This window comes from Siniperca chuatsi, linkage group LG16, assembly GCF_020085105.1.
Source record: "Siniperca chuatsi isolate FFG_IHB_CAS linkage group LG16, ASM2008510v1, whole genome shotgun sequence".
In the NCBI taxonomy this organism is placed as follows: Eukaryota; Metazoa; Chordata; class Actinopteri; order Centrarchiformes; family Sinipercidae; genus Siniperca; species Siniperca chuatsi.
Genome location: NC_058057.1, coordinates 4,363,664 through 4,379,060, shown reverse-complemented (window position 1 = coordinate 4,379,060; position 15,397 = coordinate 4,363,664). Strand labels below are relative to the sequence as shown.

Sequence of the window (15,397 nt, the reverse complement as noted above, 5' to 3'; positions counted from 1 at the left end):
ATCGGAAGGTCTGTGTTTTGCTCCCGGCTTTCACCTGCCCACGTCGGAGACACTGAACCAAACTGCTCCTGAGGGCTGTGCCTTCGGTGTCTGTGTGAATGATTAGTTAGTTTCTTTGGAATAATGAGCAGTTAGCACCTGCCATCAGTGAGTAAATGTGATATGTTGTGTGAAGTGCTTGGAGTGGTTGGAAGACTAGAAAGGCGCTATACAAGTACAGAGTAAGAATGGGAGAATAGCACATAGCTTGTGGTTTCTGTGTAATTAACATACTTTTTTAATATAACTGCATAACTTATTGTGTAATTAAAGATACATATATTATATTATATTTACATTACTGTATTATTGGTTTTCGTCCTCGGACAATACAAGCCTTCCATAGCTGTGCACTTGAGAGGTAAGTTTGCTTTCTACTCCAGCAGTGCTGGATAAAGATGCCTGCTAGAAGCAAATTTTCAAAAGTATAGACCCATTTCTCAAGTTGTTCTCATTCAAAAATCATACAATGAAGTAAAAGATAAGCATAATAAATCCCTGGAGTATGGGTGAAGCTTGCCTGCCGAACTCACATAAATTTTTATAAAATAAAAATAACTGTCACAACTGCCATGAGCAAAAGCATTTGTTTTTAAATGCAATACACATACGAGGAAGTTACACCGTAAGTACAAGAAAATGGTAAATGCTGGAAAGTTAGGCTTTAAATCCCCAGTTGTTAATCCCTTGTTCCTCGTCTTGTTTTCTTCCGCTGTACCTATATTTAAGTATCAGTAGGAACCGTAAGTATTTTATATGTACAGATTCATAAGTGGGAGTTACACTGTAAGTTCTGGGAAATCACACGATCATTGTCAGGTTACACTCTAAAAAAGAGGGCTGTATTATAAAGTCTTAGCCAGTAATTTACAATTGTGTGTTGACTACGGCTGGCAGGCAGGCAGATGAGAGCCCACAGGAGCTGGGGTGAAGCCAGCATTTAAACCTGTGGTTGTCAGGCTGGCACCAATCAGCTTCCTGGAATCACCTATACACTCAATCATTCCCTCAGCCAATCCGAGATGCTTACCTGCAGCCCATTACAGAGCAACCACATCAGGTTAACCAGAGAGAGGGAGAAAGATCCACAGGGACACAGACCTCGGGGTCGTAACAAAAGCAAGTTCAAGTCACTAGAAATTAATTTTAATACAAAGGAAGGAAGGAAAAAACACATCATCTAATACATGCTTTGTAAAATGATCCATAAGTAATTTAAATATGTAAAGTATACATGACTTAATAAATGGGCTGAAAACACACAAACATGTGTATGATCCTTTAATAATCCTATACACATTCATTTTGCATTGCATCACAATGTCCTGTTGAAAGTTTCACCCAGCTCCTGTTTCCAGGCAAATTAGCTTCTGTAGTGTTTTTCAGTTGTTGAGCCTTGTTGTCCTTTGTGTTTAATATTAAAGCTGCACTAATCAATTTATTTATTTAAGCCAAACTTAAAACCCACTTATTTAGAATAGCTTTTAACACCTAGTGGCCCTGTGACACTTCTCTTTATCTTAATGTTGTAATGTGCTCTGCTGACCTATTTGTACTTTTATTATTTGTTATAATTTTTTTTATCTTGTTTTTAATGTTGTACAGCACTTTGGTTCAGTTTCGGTTGTTGGAAGGTGCTATAGAAATAAAGTTTGATTATATAAACATTAAAAATGACTACATAGAATGTGTAAAGATTTGTCTGTAGTAACAAACCCACAGAGACATCTTACCAACTATCATTCCCCTCGGCGCTAAAGAGCTTTTTAGCTCAATTGTTTTGGTTTTACGACTTGTAAGTTTAATATTCATGTTCAGTCTCTGTCCCCAACCATGGCCGTACCCACCATTACCCAGAGGGAGGTCGGGCATCAGAGATGCAGTGGGGAGAGACAGCATGTAGAGCCAGAATCTTTTCACATTTAACTTGGTCAAATAGGAGTTTATATAAACCAAACCAGAGCTGAAACAGTGAAAAGACAAATCTAGACGGTTTTTATTTTGTTTCTGTCGGTTTAAATGAAGTGTTTTGATGATCTGCGAGGTAAAATGAATGTATTTGTCAATGGAATCTGGTGGCTTTGACGAGAGCGATATATCAGCTATTTCTGGTTAAACAGAAATGATCTTACCATCTTAAAAAAAAAAAAAAAAAAAAAAAAGTGTATCTTTGTATGTGTCCTTTCCATGATGTTGTCAGACACTTAAAACATCCTAGGCCTGTCAATGGCAGGCACTTTTAGCGGACATACATTGATGGTGCGCTATTGCCCGGGAGGATTCAACTGAAGCCCTGTTTCGCGGCTGCAGCACACTCACTCAATACTGGACCAATTTCAGAAATTGTCCCCTAGACAAAAGCATGGGAAAATAGGGGTCCAGGTTGAAAAATACCGAAGTTTCCCTTTAAACAGTGGCCACCCATCATGATGCCGGCTACTTTGTTTTACTTGAGTGAATTAACTGGTTAGCTAACATTAATTCCATCCATCAGTAGACTGATAAACTTTCAATTAAAGTTTGTGTAAAGGGTTAAAATGAGGTTCTCCCCTGATAGATATAGATAATTACAGTGGAACCTATAGGCTCAATTTAAACACCTAGCATAATTATAGTAGTGTAATAGTATTATTGTACAATACATTTTGCTTACATTTATGCACTGTTTGAGATACATTTCTATAATTTGAATCCAAAATGATGCAAACTCAAAGATGAAATGAAGAAGTTGTATATAATTTGACTGAATTATTTTTAATACACTTTGGCAGGAGAGACAAGTAAGGTGTCACAGAGAAATGGACAGGCAGTGAAAACAGAGGGTGAGAGAGAACAAAGTAGATGGTGTCTGTAATGTGAGTTGCCCTTTAACACTTTAAACTTCAACAACATTCATTTTCAGATGTTTTGTGATCATTTTAGACTCTTCCTTATTTCCAGGTTATAGAGTGGATTGTTCATTGCAACATTTAACTTAATTCTCATGTATTACTGCTTGAGAGATCATTTATGCTACTGCCCACTGACAGTTTTAAAGCTGTTTCTGCTCCCCAAATATCTTAAAAATGCACATATTTAGATAAGTTAAATAAACAGTTATGCAGCTTTAATGTTCTCAGGTGACTGATGATTGATTAATTCAATGTCATGACAATGCTGATTAAAAGCTTCACATCCAAGATGCATGCTGGGGAAAAAAAAAACCTTCTATAGTACAGTTCTTATTCATATCAGAGCTAAAAAACAAAACAAAATGCAGTTTTTTATACTGATGATTTCATATTTTGTGGTGTCCTTTCATATCCATACCTCAGACATCTGTTCAGGTTTTTTCATGCTGTTATTTATTCCTTTTTCTATTTCTGTTAATATGCCATTGTCAAATTGTGTGATCCAGCGGAAGAGAGCCTGCCCTTGTTGTGTCACACTGTTTTAAAAAAAAAAAAAAAAGAAAAAAGGGTGAAACAAATGAACTGAAAGTCATCCTGAAGTTGCATTTTGCTTAGTTATCATTTTTAAAAAAGTGGTTAGATAGCCCAGGTAGCAGGAGGTGGTGTTTTCTCTGTTTGGTGCATTCAGTTTATATTCTTCTGAGAGTCTTTAGTGCATCACACATCTGAAAGCAGCTGGTACGAATTATGGGTTATCATTTATCACTTGACGTGTTGAGATTTTGTTTAGGATAATAACGTTTGATCATTTAAAGCCAACTGTAGTTAAGTCCCACCTTAAAAACCCAATTTCTGTGCTGCCGTGAATGCATTAATTGGCATCTAATTAAAAAAAAAAAAAAAAAAAAAAAAAAAAAAAGGTATGATTTAAGATAGACATACAGCCATGGACAGATCCAGACCTGCCTTTGATGACTTCAGTAGTTTAGCAGCATCACATACTGTATCAAGAAGGAGACAAACACAGTGGCAGATTTGTGTCACATTTGGTTCAGCAGAGGGTCCAAATGGTAATAATTGTTCATTTAGGCTTTAAAAAAAAAAAAAAAAAAAAAAAAAAAGAGAAACACCATATAAAGATAACTGAAAAAAAAAACTGGCCACCCAGAATATGAATTATTATTCTAATATATATATATATATATATATGCCTGTCTCTCTCCATACTTGGAAAACAATGAAAATGCAAATGACATGGCCTCCGCTGAGCCTATAATGTGCACCATGATAGCATAGTCCATGGTGCACCATAAAACTTTGTATTTACAAACTGACCGAGTCAAAGGAATTCATGAGCAAAGTTGCAATAAAAAATAAACAAGCCAGCTTTGATTTGGAGAAATAAAATTAGGAAGCTTACCTTAGTTAGGCTACTTGAAAAAGTCCATCTGTCAGTCCATCTTTGAAATGGCCAATGGTAGCATCATAAGTTTGTCCTTAAGTTTGATTTAAGGTCCAAGAGAAGTCCTTTCTCAATTGATATCAGTGCCAAGGCTCCCAGCCGATCCTGTCCTGACTCTGGCATCCGTCTTGATGCACTTCAGGGCCGAGAAAGACCGCTCAACTCAAGGTGGATACGGGGATGGTCAACACTAGACAGGTGAGGTGATAAAGCTGCTGCATGCTCTCAGTTAGCTCCTTCTGTGTAAGGAAATGAAGCAGGTCTGCTGGGCTCCTTCCCTTGAAGTTTAACTTGTTGTACATGACCGTCAGTCTTGAGCCTAGGGAGATCAGTCAGCATACAGTAGCACAATGCAAATCCCACAGTAGTATTATTATCATCCATCCATCCACAACCGCTTGCGTTAAAGTGCGGGTGAATCCCAGGCAGGGCACACCCATAGACAAACAACCATTAGTGGTAATATTAATAAAATAGTAATACACATGCAATGATGATAATAATAATAATACGGGAGGACATGCAGACTAATAATAGTAGCAGCACGAACCCACGATGTCAAGCAGTAGGAGGCCCATTAATCATCAGATCTGTAGAGGCAGAAATACACTGCTGATCCGGAGGCAGAAATACAGCTGAAAGGAGAGAGGAGAAAGAGACAAGAAAGCACAAAACTATGGGAGGGACAAGATGTTGAGGTTAGTAACATGCATTAATGGTATAAAAATGTGTACAGATGAGGAGGAGAGAGGAAAGAGGTGCATCATGGGAAGTATTCCGGCAGTCTAGGCCTATAGCAGCAAAGGGATGGTTCAGGACTCACCTGAACCATCTTAATGCCTGACCATTAAGCGCTTTGTAGGTGAGGAGAGGGATTTTAAAAATTCTATTCTGAATTTTACAGGGAGCCAGTGCAGAAAAGCTAATATTGAAGGAATGTGATCACTTTTCCTAGTTCTTGTCAGTACACGTGCACAGCATTCTGGATCAACTGGAGAGGGAAGGGACTTATCCAGTCAGCTTGCTAAGGAAAGATAAGCCAGCCTAGAAGTAACAAATACATGGACTACTTTTTCCTGCATCATTTTGAGACAAGATCTCTCAGATTTTTGCAATGTTGCATAGGTGAAAAGGCTCGTTACCCTCCCAGAAATAAGTTTGTGTGCAACCCCTGGGTAATTATTTTGCCCGAAAACCCTGGGAGAACGAGAAGAGGCAAGTTTGTGCATGACTCAGACAGATTTCAAATTTTATTATTAGTTTGGCTTTACTCAATTAAAAATATTTTGCTACTATACAGTCATAAAATCAATGCACATTTGCTCGTTCACAGGCACCAGACTCAATGAGTACATTTGTTAATATACCACGTGTGTGTTTAACCCGTGTACTAATATATGCAAATCTGTGCATAAATTATCCATGTTCATCTAGGAACACTATTTAGGCAACTATTAACTAGAGCTCTAGTAACATTGACCTGTCTTTGCACCAATAACAATAGCTTTGATGTGTTAGGGTTAGATATCATTTCACTTTAATTCATGGTAAAGATCTGTTGTAATGTGTTGCATATTAGATCGTGGGAAGTAAAGATGCAATGTCCTGGCAGCTTCAGTAATGTTACTGGGGTTAGATAGTGACATGGCATTAAATTGTCTGATGTCTTAACTGGTATGGGAGTAGAGCGTCTGTTGAGGAAGCATGCATTACTACCAACAAACTCCACAGGACTCTGAGAACATCCAGGCTACCAGGGATGTGAATTAGCGACCAGATGTGGTTTGACTTTAGTTTACAGTACAATTCCATTTAACTGTGTTAAATGGAGACTAAATAAATGTATTGTGCTCTGAGCTCTGCCTGACTACTATAAAGGCTATAGCAGATATAGCCTGGCATTAAATTTGTGTAATTTCAGCCTGCGTTGTCTAATTAAGCGATCGTAGGCCCATGTTGGCAGTATTAAATGTGATGTCTAATAGTATAATTTGGTAGTAAAGGTAGAACAGTATCTAATATATTTTGGATCTGATATGGTATTGTATTTAATTAGACTATGATCTTGTAGAATGGTGTTTAATTGTGTATTAGAATCTCCTATTTTGTTTCTAATTAGAGTATAATAGTGTCTAAGTATAATATATTTTGGTCTAATACGGCATTATATGCCGTTTCTAATTACAGCATAATTTAGGTAGTCATTGTCAGGGGACAAACTAATAAGGGATTGTGGTGTGACCTTGACAAATGGCTCTCATTTGAAAGCCAGAATAGTGGAGAACCTGCTGAGGTCATTCAAACCACAGTTTCTCCCTACTGGAAATAATTGAAAAGGGAAACTTGACTGCATGGGGCACACTAGTTGCCCAGAAAGTGAAATTGACAAAAGTGATTATTTCAAAAAATAAATAAAGGAGGGCATCTCATGTAGCTACATATACTCTTATGTATTACCTATTTTATCTTAAGGGCCCAATGCCAAGAATCCGTGAGCTGCTGAGCTCAGTTTAATCTACAGCGTTCGGGAGCACCCAGAGACATTATATTGTATAATAGTGGGGATGTTCTCTGCACAACAGTGAGACAGAGCTGGTGAATTTCAATGATTTAATGATGGATGCTGGAGATCTGAGCAGGAGGCCGGTGACAGGGTTGCAGAACTGGAGACCAACGGCAGAACAGCTGGACTGGGAGCCGGGCCCGACAGATGGAGTGCAGAGCTGAGAGCCGGTGGAGCCAGGCAAACAGGAGGCTGTTGAAGCTTAGCAGGACCAGGAGGCTGCTGCAGCTCAGGAACAGGAGACAGCCGTGGCTCAGAAATAGTAGATTGCTGCAGCACCAGAACAGAAGACAACTGCAGCTTGGAAACGGGCGACTGCAGAAGCCCAGCTGGATCAGGTCGTGGCTGCGGCCTAGCTGAGACTGGGGACTGCTGCAGCGCCTGGTGTCGGCCAGGATGCCTACTGGATACCAGGAGCAGATGTCAGCTGGTCCACTCACCGAGAGCCAGGAGCATGAGTCGGCCGGACCGCAGACTGGAGACCAGGCAGGACTGATGACAGCTCTGTGACACTGACCAGCTGAGTCTCTGCGGCATTGGACAGCTGGATCTCCGGGGTGCTTGGCAGTGGTGAAGACAAAGAGCTGGCTAGAGTAGGTTAGCTGGCTGTAGGCTAGAAGACTGAAAACTAGCAGACTGGATTCTACCTGGCTGAGAATCAGGCTGAATAGGCAGTCTCAAGGAATTTCTTAGCCCACCCAGGTAACGAACTCCTCAGCCAAGCATTAGAGGACACCTCCATGCATGTCATAGTCAGAGCTGCCTGTTTGTACTCATTACTGGTGGCATCTCTCTAAATGTCTTTTAACCAGGTCAAAAATCAGGTCACAGAGTTCAGAGTAGTCTGCTGGGTCCATAGTTCGTACTGTCATGTACAGGGCAACAGGGAAAACAAGGAATAGGACCATATTGTAGACATACAGTATGAGCTGGTGAAATACCGTGATTTAATGATGGATGAAGGCTTACATGGATGGGCAGGCAGTCAGAGATCAAAACCAGGAATGTCAGTCCAGACAAAGGCAACCAAATCAATAAAGGAGCAGGCAGAAAGTCCTATGAACAGGCAAGGTCCAAGGAAACAGTCCAAAACACGACACAAACACAGGAAAAATGGCTGGACCATAGGCAAACAAATCAAGACGAACTGACAAGGAGGGAGTGAAACCACACAGACTAAATACTCAGGTGAGGGGAGATAACAAGACACATGTGGAACTAATTAAGACGGGGCAAACAATGAAAACTGGAGGGAAACACACAATGACAGGAAGTGAAGTTACTGACATGCGAGGAGAGGAGAAATACAAAATAAAATAGGAAACATCGACAGAAAAACAAGAAACAAAGTAAAACATAAGCTAGGGAGCAGAGCAGGTCATGAGATAACTTCTGTTATGAATTGGCGCTATATAAATAAAATTGAATTGAATGACAAATACTCTCTGCAGTTATTACTTTGTGAACCATGGATCCTGTCATAATAAGGGTATTTTTCACTTTGTGAACTTACTACATGCTAGCTCACACTCTGTGGCACTTATGTACATTTAAATTGATGAAATTATGGATTCATGTTTTAAGAAGGCATGCCAATGACTTTAATCACACAAATATGGTAAAATTGTAAAGTGTCTCTTACTGAAGAGACCTATATATGGGCAACTTCTCTGAGAGGAATGCATTCAGCAAAATAATTTTTCCTGTAGGCTGAAAATGAAACACCTCAAACTAGTTTTATCACATCATTCATCCAATCAACTGAGGTAAGAGAGAAAAAAAAATTCTGGTGATACCATTTTCTAAGTCTGATCTAAATTGCTTTCTCTCTTGTGTTTATGACTTAAGAACAGGTAAAACAATGGTTTTCCGAGGATAATCTTTCTAAGTTCCTTCAAAAAAAAAATTCAGTTTGGGGAAAAAAAGTTTTGCCAGGTTAAAAAAAAGTTTTGCCAGGATCATTTTTCAAGTGTTTGTTGTTGTAATACTCATTTGGGCCACAACGGGCTTAAATGTGTTAATTTTTCCCACCTGTTCATAAACACAGGAGAGAAAACTATTTAGATCAGACTTATTATTATTTTTTAATAGAGTAATTTTGCTACAATGTTAGTAAGTAAGTTTTGTAAATGTTTTGCAGTTATATTAAAGGTGTGGTATGCGATTCTAATCCAATACACATCTTTTTGTCAAATTCAGCGAATATCTCCTCACGGTCTGCTAGCTGACCGTTCACTGTGTGCACTGAAAAAATCTGGTGTTTGTACACAGCCCTGTCTCTGTCAATGAGAAACAAACAAAGTGGCGCAGACCAGGTCGCTGTCTGGAGCTAGTGTGCTGGCTCTGGGAAACTGTCTTGTCCTCACTGCATGTTAGCTTCACAGCAGCAACTTTAGCAACAATTTGTGAACCCACAACCTAGCTAAGCTAACCCACAACCTAGATAACATTATATTACTTGCTGTGTCGTGTATCATGGTATTGGATTTCTCCAGACTTGCATACCCCACCTTTAATTGCTTGCACATTATGATGTGCAGTTGGCTCACAAGGTAAAAACATTCATAATGGACAATGTACAAGCCAGAATACCAGTTCATACAAAGTTTGTCCATATAACCTTCATTGTTCTTGAACACAATATTAACAATCAGACTGAGAACAAGAACAAACACTTAACTGATATTTAAAGGTTTTTTTCGTTTAAACCATCCAGCTGCTGCTGGAGTGGAAGTTGATGAGAGTGCTGAGACTGAACCCAAATAGTAAATGTACTAAAACATTGTGTTTGTCACTCTGAGCGACACCTGTAAATATAAAAATATTGATTAGTGGAGTTTTGATAAATAAGTGACTTTTAACGTTGTTAAGTGTTATGGTCACAGTGTGGCTATAACACACAAATACTGTAGTCTGGGGCTACACCTTTCTCACCAGCCATAGCAAATTACACAAAATCACAATCCCTCAAAATACCCCTCATTAATCCTAAATCTATCCCTGAAAAACGTAATCTAAAAAAAGGGTGTTTGGTATTGTAGCCTGCAATCCCTTTTAACCAAATGCTTTAAAAACACCTTATATTCAAAAGCCCTTAATTACCAAATCTGTATATTATCAATTGAAGGTGTTATTAAGGTCGAAATGCTATGGGGTCTGAAATCTTTTCAGGTGCAAGTTAATATTTTAAGGGATCAATAGTCAGGTATTTAATAGGTTTACAGATTTGGGGTAAATTAATGGGGACACACACTAAAATAAACCAGATACCATTAAAACCATCATTGAATTTTCATTTTAATTGAAAAATGAAGGCCCTTTTAAGATGTAAATTAAGGCAAGGCAAGACAAGTTTATTTTTATAGGACATTTCAATAACAAGGCAATTCAAAGTGCTTTACATAAAACATAAAAGGCATCAAGACAAAATGTAAAACCAACAAAGGCAATATAAAAAGACATTTACATACAATTAAAAAGAGTTAAATAGAAAATATATAGATAAAAACAAGATAAAACAAGAGAGTAAAAGTTACAGTGCAGTGTAAGATATTAATCATAATCCTGAAATTTGATTTAAAAAAAGGCAGCGGTAAATAGAAAAGTCTTCAGCTTTGATTTAAAAGAACTGAGAGGTGAGTAGACCTGAAGTTTTCTGGGAGTTTGTTCCAGATACATGGTGCAGAAAAACTGAACGCTGCTTCTTCATGTTTAGTTTTGACTCTGGGGACAGAATGCAGACCTGTTCCAGACAACCTGAGAAGTCTGGATGGTTCATAATGTAGAAGATCAGAAATGTTAAATTTTAAAATAAATTATTTTACAGACAGGAAGCCAGTGTAAAGACCTCAAAACTGCAGTGATGTGATCCACTTTTTTGGTCTTTATGAGGACACAAGCAGCAGTGTTCTGAATCAGCTGCAGCTGTCTGATCCATTTTTTAGGAGACCTGTAAAGACACCCTTACAGTAGTCAAGTTGACTGAAGATAAATGTACAAGGTTTTCCAAATTCTACTGAGACATAAGTCGTTTAATTCTTGATATATTCTTCAGGTGATAGTAGGCTGACTTTGTGATTATCTTAATGTTTCTATTGAAATTCAGTGCTGAGTCCATGACTACACCAAGATTTCTGGCATGGTTTGTGGTTTTTAACATTACTGATTGAAGCTGAGTGCTGTAAGAATTAATAATTGAAACAAAGGTTGCTTGCCCATTATATTAAGACCATGTTAAAACCTTTGTACACACAGGCACACACAAGCAGGGCTTGAAGCTCAACACTTTAAGGCATTGTCCTGCAGACAGCAGGACAATGCAGACAGCAGGTCTGCAGGAAAGAATTTGACTAGCTGTTGCAACAAACTTACACAGGAATATCAGAAAGAACATCATGTACTGAGGACATTATGTACTTATGACCACAAGGAGATGTAGCGGTTATGGAGGGCGGCGCAGCGTCAGTAAACAACTAACTAACAGAGGATGATTTTACTTCAAAACGGGAGGTTTAATATGGGCCTATAATTGTTAATTATTGACGTGTCTAAATTGTTCTTTTTTTTTTTATTTGAACTGCACTAAGCTGATTTGATTTCTATCTATCAGATCGATCTCAGTTTGTACATGTTAATGGTGAGTTCTCCGTGCACGCCAAAGTTAGTCACGGAGTTCCACAAGGTTCTGTGCTTGGACCGATTCTATTCACCTTATATATGCTTCCTTTAGGCAATATTATTAGGAAACACTCCAAAAACTTTCATTGTTATGCGGATGATACCTAATTATTTCTATAGATCAAGCAGATAAAACTAATCAGTTAGCTAAACTTCAAGCATGCCTTAAGGACATAAAACCTGGATGACCTAGATTACATTGCCCTGGCCTCCAGCACCACCATAAGGAACCTCAGAGTTATCTATGATCAGGATTTATACTTTCACTCCTACATGAAACAAACTTCAAGGACTGCCTTCTTTCGCCTATGTAACATTGCAAAAATCAGGCACAACCTGTCTCAAAATGATGCTGATAAAGTAGTGCATGCATTTATTACTTCTAGGCTGGATTATTGCAATTCCTTATTATCAGCCTACACGAATAACTCCCAGTTTTCAGGGCCTGTGGGAAAACACCTGAGAGAAGTGTTTACAATTTGTAGAAGATCTGAGACCATGCAATTAGAAACATTTTTGAAAGCGCCTGTCAATCAAGGCAGCAGGAGGAGGATTTCAGCTGTTGTGGAGGGGGACAGACTGTGACAAATGTGTCAAAACTGACTGATGACTTAAAGCCATTGGTGGAAGTGGATGCCAAGGGGGTTTAGGGAGAGAAAATGGGAATAGGAGGGAAGGGCGGGGGTAAGTTTGGTCACAGCAGTGACCAGGGTCTCATTTATAACAGTGTTTTAATAGTGTGTAGGATCCATACTAAAAATGTAATGCGGCGCACAACATCAACATTATGTCACTGCAGTATTTATATGTTATGTTAATGATCGCGTCAATCAGTGGTATCCACCACCCTGGGATATCATTTGTTTACTTACAGGTGCATACATTCTCTGGTCGTTTGTTATGCCTCTTTCAGGCCCCGTTTTGTGCGCATTTTAATGGTTATAAATAAGATCCCAGCTCATTCATCTGGTCAATGAACTCCAAGAGGGAGGAGGAGGAAGAACGGGTGACTGGAGAGCAGGGTGATGTGGATGGGGTTTGGGGGGTGAAGAAGGTGAATCCTCACAGGTGGTTGTTGGTGGGGTGAAGACTTTTCCTCTTGGCTCTGATGTCTCTTGTGATTAAAGCTCTCTTCAGGCAGGGGCTGAGGTGGGTCTCTTTCAAGGTTTCTGCCGCATTGTGTTATGTCTTCTCCTTGTTTTGATTCCTCTTGTCTCTTGTCCTTGGCAGAGGGAACATATGGGTGGATGCAGGATGCAAAATCGGTTAAAGATACACAATTTTACTCCTGACTTGTTAAGGCAAAGTCCACCTGCCTTAAAAGATGTCTCTGCGGTGCCTGAAAAAGTTGAAATGGTCAATAAAGTGCACTGAATGGATGGTACATGAGGTTGAGTGCCATGTGTTCAGTGCAAACAATCTACAAGGTACAAGGTAATTTATTTATCATTATATAACATAAGATTGTACAACAAAAATTAGGTTAGTAGTCCTTCATGCTACACACATACAATACATATATATATCCTACAGTTATTTACATATATACATACATGTATATACACCCAGGAAATAATTTTGTGCATTTTTTAAATTTGCGTCTGGGGAATGCAAGACAGCAGCAATGAAGATAGTGAAGATAATAATAGGGTTATTATCTTCACATAAAAGCTTGACATCTGGAAATAGTTTTCCATCCACTTTGACTGTGCTTGAGCACCAAGCACCATCAATGTAAACACACTTCCCCTCATCCCGCCGGAGTCTTGCACTTCTTCCGCTCAGGACACGGTCCACCTGTTGCATACTTGATCTGGGAGGTTGGTGGAGTATGTCTCTGACCGGACATTAGTTAGGAGCCTTAAGTCCAAACTGGGCCAGCTTGGATCCTATCCCGTGTCTTCCTGTCCTCCCGGGGCGATCACACAGCACCCACCGTCGTGTCTGGTCCAGATGATCTGGCTGGGTGGATGGTCACAAGTCACTGCTCTTTAATTCAAACCCTGGCTTCCTTTTCTTATGAATAGGTAATACGTATTTCAGCAATGAAGCCAGAACATATAAGATAACAGATAAAAACAAAAGAGTTTGAAGGAGCTTGCCTACATGAAGCAGCATTTACATGCACAGCTGTTGCCATAATCTAAATCTCTTGATCCAGTTGATTTGAACACTTATGGCTTAGCCCTTTCAATCAGATCCAATCGGACATCATTGAATGATGTTTCAGCAATAAAGCCGATTTTTTTAAAACAAAAAAGTAGCAACTTTGAAAGCGCTACCAGCTGCAATCTGCTGAATCTCTCAACTCCACTTCTGACTGGTGGTAGAAGGCCACTGATAAACACCTCAACATTCAAGGAGCTGAGTGAAGTACTGAAACAAGACTTTACTGATCTGTTGAACACAAACTGTTGTTTCACAACATTATTGGTCCCTATCAGAGTTTGAGGCCCAGTCGTTAGCTTTCTACTTTAAGGTACTACCTGTAGCCCATAATCTGATGGAATCATTGCTCCCAAAAATTCATCAGTACCAATAAAAGACTTATCATTATATCATTGCCATTTTTCATTAGTTATTGATACGAGTTATCATTGAGTTATCCATCCTCTTATAAAACAACTGATAACATGAGCTGGCACTCACTGTTAAATGTTAGAAACTATAATACCCAATCTCAAGCTTATACTTCAAAAAGAGGAGGCAATTATTTGTAATTTGAAAACATTTTCAAACCAAAATGCTTTTACAACATTTTGAAATAAAAACACTTAATTGTCATCCTCAAGCTCCTCTTCTGTGGAATCAGATCCCAGTTTGGGTTTGGGAGGCAGACACCATCTTCACATTTAAGAATAGGCTAAAGCCTTTCCTCTTTGATAAAGCTTATAATTAGGGCTGGTTTGGGTGAGTCCTGAACCATCCCTTAGTTATGCTGCTATAGGCCTAGAATGCCGGGAGACTTCCCATGATGCGCCTCTTTCCTCTCTCCTTCTCTCCCTCTCCATCTGTATGCATTTTTATAAGCTGATTTGATTTCTATCTATCAGATCGATCTCAGTTTGTACATGTTAATGGTGAGTTCTCCGCACGCCCAAAGTTAGTCACGGAGTTCCACAAGGTTCTGTGCTTGGACCGATTCTATTCACCTTATATATGCTTCCTTTAGGCAATATTATTAGGAAACACTCCAAAAACTTTCATTGTTATGCGGATGATACCTAATTATTTCTATAGATCAAGCAGATAAAACTAATCAGTTAGCTAAACTTCAAGCATGCCTTAAGGACATAAAAACCTGGATGACCTAGATTACATTGCCCTGGCCTCCAGCACCACCATAAGGAACCTCAGAGTTATCTATGATCAGGATTTATACTTTCACTCCTACATGAAACAAACTTCAAGGACTGCCTTCTTTCGCCTATGTAACATTGCAAAAATCAGGCACAACCTGTCTCAAAATGATGCTGATAAAGTAGTGCATGCATTTATTACTTCTAGGCTGGATTATTGCAATTCCTTATTATCAGCCTACACGAATAACTCCCAGTTTTCAGGGCCTGTGGGAAAACACCTGAGAGAAGTGTTTACAATTTGTAGAAGATCTGAGACCATGCAATTAGAAACATTTTTGAAAGCGCCTGTCAATCAAGGCAGCAGGAGGAGGATTTCAGCTGTTGTGGAGGGGGACAGACTGTGACAAATGTGTCAAAACTGACTGATGACTTAAAGCCATTGGTGGAAGTGGATGCCAAGGGG

At 39.1% G+C, this 15,397-nt stretch overlaps 1 protein-coding gene across 3 annotated transcripts in view; it reads right to left on the bottom strand.

The window, feature by feature from the left end:
* Nucleotides 1-1,652: 1,652 nt before the first annotated feature.
* Nucleotides 1,653-15,397, bottom strand: part of LOC122863211 — a 62,738-nt gene continuing 48,993 nt past the window's right edge. Inside the window, exons 1-4 of one of the 3 annotated variants that reach the window (XR_006374950.1) lie at nt 7,925-8,476; nt 6,850-7,820; nt 4,351-4,711; nt 1,653-3,931 (exon numbers count right to left, since the gene is read on the bottom strand). The gene's annotated coding sequence lies outside the window, so the exon portion shown is untranslated. Of the gene's footprint in view, nt 3,932-4,350; nt 4,712-6,849; nt 8,477-15,397 lie in introns of those variants that run through there. The other 2 variants (XR_006374948.1, XR_006374949.1) reach the window with 2 other exon arrangements.